Source organism: Ictalurus furcatus, chromosome 4, assembly GCF_023375685.1.
Source record: "Ictalurus furcatus strain D&B chromosome 4, Billie_1.0, whole genome shotgun sequence".
In the NCBI taxonomy this organism is placed as follows: domain Eukaryota; kingdom Metazoa; phylum Chordata; class Actinopteri; order Siluriformes; family Ictaluridae; genus Ictalurus; species Ictalurus furcatus.
Genome location: NC_071258.1, coordinates 17,877,389 through 17,884,258, shown reverse-complemented (window position 1 = coordinate 17,884,258; position 6,870 = coordinate 17,877,389).

Below are 6,870 nucleotides of genomic sequence, written 5' to 3'. Positions count from 1 at the left end.
CATCTTCTAGCTTGTTCTTCACAGCCTGTGGCATAGCATCCAATATTGCTTCTCTGAACAATGTGGTCATTACAGCATCTCCTTTTGGGTCAATTTCTGTTTCCTGCTTCCATCTCTTTAATTGTTTTTGAACATAAATGGTGGGGTTCTCTGTTTCCTCCAATTGTTCTCCCTTCAGAGACCTGGGGTCCACTCATGATGTGTAGTAATTTTTTAATGCTTGCCACAAGTTTGGGCAGTGCTGATCAAAAGAAGTTCCATCCATTTGTGGAGTGCCCACAGCCCCTCTCATGTAGGCCGCTGTGAGGATCTCAGCTATCTTAGCTCCTCCAAGAACTTTGGCCAGGAGGGCCTTAATATCTCCCACCACAAGCAGTTTGCCCATTGTTTCTTCTTCAAACACCGTGATCCATTTCCCAGCCCCCTCGTGGATGTTAGGAAGGTGAGTGATCAGCCCCATCGAGATCCTGTGTGGCCTAAGGCACATACTGGGCCTGTGCACCTGTCACTAACTACACCAGGCTCCCCCTCTCCGACTGTCACACCGACACCAGGCTCCCCTTATATGCACCGCTCTTTATCGCCGGACTTCTAGTAACAATCACCTGCACACAATCACACACTTATCAAGGACTCTTTATAAGACTCACTCTCACGTTCGTTTCCCGTCAAGTCTCATATAGGACTAGTATAGACCGCGTTACTTTCTGAAGTATCATTTCCGTCATTAATCACATTCCGTATGCATTTACTATCTTCATCATTTGCCTGTGGATAATATCTCTCCAATACTTCTCTTTCTGTGGATTATCTGGATATTATCATCCTCAACTGCCTGTGGATTACTACTTCCCTTTTGTCTCTCAGTTTAGTACATCATCTTCTGTTTTTGCTCTGTGTTACTCACCCGATGTTGAGTTTGCAGCTCAGTTTTGTTCCCTCTCCGTCGTCATATCATTCAATCATTCTGTTATTGCTGTATCAATAAACCTTCCTGCTGTTGGGTTCAACATCATCTGTGTGTAGTCTACTTCATAACAGCACCCTTAGCCAGAATGGAGAGTACTTTTGTCATGTTAGCTGGGTCTTGTCTGTCTCCCTCTTCTCATCTCCAAATATGTAACGGAGTGAGATCTTTCAATCTGGGTTGTGCCCCCAACGGAGTTTTTTCTCTCTCCTCAATATCCTCAAACTACAGCTCTGCACCTTTAATTTGCTTATGCTCTATTTTTCGCAGTCTGTATTCTTATCATTGTTTGCCACAGCTCTGGTAACATTTGTTGCTTCAATGATCTTTCTGCTTCTTAATTGCCTCCCTGTTGCTTGTAATTCCCTGGGTGTTCTTTCTGCCTTACATATACACTTTTCTGACTCAGTTAACTCCTTATTTAACTGCTTCTTAGCTCTTTCTAGCATGTCTTCCTCCTCAATCTCCTCATGCTCAGTTTCTCCTTCATTTTCATAATCTGTTCCTTCATCTTCAGTGTTTTTTCAGTTTTTTCAGTCTCAACATTGTAACTCCCTTTCTGTTAACCCTTCAAGTGCTCTATTACTGGTTTTTTTTGTTTTTTTGTTTGTTTTTCATCCTTCCTTTTACCTGGACTCCCTCTCCTTTCTCTAGATGCAACCTCTTCTTTTTCTATGATCTGCATGTCCCGTGAAACCTATTCCTATAATTGGGAACTGGCAGCCGGGCGGTGCACGCAGATTAGGTGGCGCATAGGGAGGTGGTCTGGCAAATGCTTTCTCCATCTTTTTTTCTGATTTTATAATAACTCCTTTTCAGTATTATTCTCACCTGTTTCATACTTTTCCATAAATTGTCCCCTTCCTTTTTGAAGGACTCCCTGTTCTTTTTCCCTCTTTAGTTCTCTCAATTTACTTTTATCCTTAGCCTTGTAGTTCTTTATCAGTGTTTCCATTTCTTTGCACAACACCATATCAAATGGCACTTCTTTTGGCCACTTTATTTTCATATATTTAGTTCTGTATTTAGTTCTGCCATTTTTCTGAGATCTTAACTATATACTCTTTGCATAATGGGTATCTGGACCCCAGCAGTTCTACAGGAGTGGATGCCATAATTGGTCCTTGTATTCTAGGGCTTCCTACTCCTAACCTTCTGGGGGATGTTTTGTTGTCACAGTCAGGAATAAGAGTCACTAAGATTTTTTTGTAATGTCAGTCCTTCAACAGTATTTGGCTCACATGGTGTACAAGTTATTTTTGCTGGTATGCCACTGAGACTTCAATTTCTGGATTATTTAACTGCCTTCCAGTTATTCCTTTACCTCTTTCAAACCTTTCTTGCACTCCCAAATCTAAGTAAATGTCTACTAAAACTCCCACTGATATCACTACCCAATGCAATTGATTTGACTCTGCTAGTTCCACAAGTGTGTGTCGTGGATAAATCAACCTTTTTAGCCTAAGTCAAAAACTTTAGAGACAGAGTTTAGTAGATGTCAAAAAGTAAATAAACTTTACTGAAAACCAATAAAGTGTGACAGTCTGCAGAGAGTCCGAATTATGCAAGCACACACACATTTTATATACCTTCCTCCAAAGTGTAGTCATTGTAGGTGGGATTTTGCCTTTCTTCATTAAAACAGACCAATCTTCTTTGCCACAATTAAATATCCATGTCTATGCTATCTTAAATTTGTGGAGCATGCGCAGTTACGATTTCCTGAGGTCATGGTTTCTTCATTTTTTAAAAAAGGTTTCACACAGGTTTGTGTCCTGACCTTGATCCACACTCGCCTTTTTTTCCTAAGCCTTACCCTAGCTCATTAATTGGTATCGGCCTCAAAATTATACCTGCTTCTGTGGAGGAGGATACAGGCTGGTACAGAAAGAACAATTAGTGTACAGTGAGACACCAGAGTTCATCCAACTCAATACACACTCAGAATATAACTTGATCAAACATTGTTCTATGGATTTAGATTATGCTTCTAACTATTGATTATACATATAGATTCTGCTTTTTAACCAATATTGATTATTCGATTATGCTTAAGTAATAATTCTAAATGTTGGTTACATATTGAGTACACTTCATTAACATATCCAAAAGTTAGTTACACATATTGAATACACTTCATTAACATATCCAAATGTTAGTTACACATATTGAATACACTTCATTAACATATCCAAATGTTAGTTACACATATTGATTAGACTTCATAGATATTTTCTATATGTGTCACCAAGGATTGATGTCTTCCAGTTTCTTTTTCTTCCTCTCTTACATCCTCTAAGTTAGTTAGCTGTTATACTTCTCAGCAGAGAATTTTTACCTCAGCCAGAGGATGCCTTCTCCCTAGTAAATCATCATACCAATCTTTCTTCCACATATGTGTTCTTATCCTATTTGTTTCTTCCCTAATTCTAGAACTCCCTATTGCTGGTTTATATGACACTCTGTACTTGTCCCTATTTGGTATGATGATCACCAATAATCCTCTCAAGGTAGTTCCTCTACTGGCCTTAACTCTCCTTCTGCTGTTCTTCTTTTTCTTACCCAATAAACTTTTCTCAGCACTGTTGATGGTTTCAGGGTTACTTATAGCCTCGCCAGATTCTCCTCTTCCTCTCTTATAGCCCCTTTCTTCCCCTATTCTCAAATATGGCTCAACATGTTGAACAATAGATGCTCTAAAAAAGTGTAGTAAGGGCTTTGGGTGAAAAACTATTCTAGTACTTTCTCCTTTTATTTGTCCAGCTTCTCTCCATCAGTCCTTGCCAGTTAACACAAGGCCATTCTTCTTCTACCTCTCTTAGATTGGTCAACCGGTCCTGGTCAACCGCACTTAATACTCATTCTTTTTCCTGTCAGTAGTTGTCTTTTCCCAAGATATCCTCATTAAATCGCTCTTTCCAGATATGATCGTTAACTCCCTGTGTTTCCCGCAATAAATGAAGTAATTCTGCAGCCATGTAATACTTAAGTCTCAGTTTGATGTGCCTCTATAGCTGAAGGAATAATTCCTCTCATAAATAGGCTTCCCTCTAAATTTGTATATGCTCATGTACAAAAATGACTTCTAGCTCGATGCCAGTGAAAGTAGAATTCCAGGCTGGTCTCACAGGTGTGTCCCTTTGGATGTATCAAAATATTTGAATTGATTTATCAGACTTATCACCTCATTATTTGTCCAAATTATGTGATCTCCCAAATGGAATTCAATTATTTTAAAATTTCCTGTGAACCAATTTCTCCTATCGTCTACCACTCAATGAACCCTAGCCCTAATCACTACTGTTCCACAAGAGTGTGCAAATTCTCTGTATGAAGTCAGGTGAGTGTCTCTCTACAGTCTGGGCTAGGACCACCTTGTATATAAATGTTATACAATTATGTAAACTGATCCTGCTTAGTCGATCTAGGCGTTTATTTCTTTTTTATTACAATGCTTTCATGGCATGAAAAATAAACCATAAAGTCTTAACGAGAAAAAGGGTATTGAGAATTCAGTTCAGGGGTAAAAATGCAAGAGAGTCACTCTCTTTACCCTGTTTCCCCCTACCAATTTATGCTGTGTTAATCTTTTCCTTCCAAATTTGTTATCTGTTCTTTGGACTGGCCTAATACATGCTACTGTACACCCAGTATGTTTTCTAAATGCTTGTCCTCTCAGACTTTCAGCGTAATGTTTGGTATAAGGCACAGTGTACTCGGAATCTCTCCTGTTATCAGGAGGTTGAAAAGAGGTCTAAATGGATTTCCTCCCCAATATACTACATATAAATTCATGGATTGCTCAACAAAGATTGAGTCTCCCTATTTGGGTCAGTGACAGCAATTGGGAGAGTGTCCAAAAAATCAACACATCCACTTTTTAGGAGTATTTTTGTACACAACAGGCCCTTTACCTGGATCGAAATTTGGATCAGAACAACGACAGGTAAATTTCCAAAATATTTACAAAACCAGCTCCTTGGTTGCTCTGTAATTTTCAGAACACACACAGCAACTGCATTTCTTTCTATTACACAGGAATCTTCGGTCTGATATTCATGTACACAGCAGCATATAAGTATACCTCTTTTACTCACTTCCTTTCTCCAATACAAAGTTTTTGATACATACATTCACACTTTGTCTCCTTATGTCTGGAGCTCGCTCACACACACTTTATTCCTTTATTGAGAACTCATATCTTTCTTACTATAAAAGATAGTGATGTCTCCTAATGTAAGGCTCCAGGCATGTTGTCCTCCACACTTGGCACTGGAACCTGCCAAGCAAGGACACCTCACCCATGCACTCCCACTCACACACTGAGATGACTCCAATCCACCATACACCACAGTGCCAAGCACCACGAGACCGATATCTTTAACACAAGAGAACAACACTCAAAATGGAGTAATCAGTTCCCAACAAATGACATGCTGACCCAACACATTGGAGCATTCAATTGCTAGATCGATGTGGTGCTTACAATACTCTGAGCCAGCGATAGGTGATACAGAGTACCTCACAGCAGGCGCAGTGAATGGTTCGGGGTCAGGTAGGCCAAGCCCACCAGGAACTCACCCAGAAGAGAAACAACCACCTCACAGCCCCCAAGCTAGGGACAAGCACAAAAGAAATAAGAAAAAAGACAGAAATCAAAGCAGAAAAAAACACTTTAAATAACAGTCAAAGAAACAACATTAAACATTTATCAGACATACAAAACTTACAAGACTTACACCCCTTATTATCTTACTCATACACGTCTCTTGTGTAACCTGCCTATGCAGACCTCTTCCTGGTACCCTTTTTGGAACAGTGCCAACCACTTAACCTCTGCCTAGTTTCTATCCACTAGCACAGCAGTACACGAGCTCACTCTTTACCAAATTACACAGCAGAGAGTGGCATTCACAGGATTTTGCATGCTTCATGATTTTGAATACTCTTATTCTCTTTTTCTCTGTATTTTATCTCATTTATACTTCACTGTATAGATCAAGGCCCTCTTACAGCAAAATACCTTCTGCATGCAGCTGTACCAAAACCCAAAACCCCTCTGCTCAATTTAGTTCTTTAATTTGGAGAAGCCTACGTGTGTTCTTACTGCCCCAGGCTGACCCACAGCAAACCACACAAGCAAATTATCTAATTATCTATCTACCTTCATCAGGCAGCCTTGTGCAAATCACCCCAAATCGGCCCGCTGTGGCCTCTCACCCCTTCTGCCTTTTTTCCAATCCTGCTGATAACACCAATTTTATGTGGTGGAAAATCTCCTTATCCAAAGGTAAAAAAAACTTTAAAGTCAAGGGGTTTAAGATGCTAAAAAATCAGACTTTATTGAAAATGCAACAAAGTCGAGACGTCTGCAGATCATCGGAAGAATATAGTCATGGCACAGGCTTTTATACATTTCTAAAACGGGGGGGGGTTACCCCATTTCTGTTTTAGTCACACCCTGACCTATCGCCACAATAATCTCACCATTCTCATATCTTATTTATAATTGTAGCGCAAGCTCAGTCAGCTTTTTTTTTTTTTTTTTAAAGTTTATTTTTACAACATTATCGCAGATTAAATGTTGCTTTGCCACTCAGTCCCTCTTAATCATATGCATAAATGCCGATTTTAACACTTTTAATCTTTAGTTCTGGTGTGATAGAGTTCACTCTATGTTAATCTCAGTTTTTCTATGGTTCAACATTGTCATGATTCAGCATTAACATTTCCTTCATGATTAAAGCACATTCAAAATCATTCTTAGGCCGTTGATGGAGTTAAAACATTTCTTGTTGATTAATTCACATTTTTTGATTGGACCTGATGGATTACACAATAATCATACTCAAACCAGACTCTGATCAAATTAAATATTCTATATGGGCAGGAAGGACTGGGGG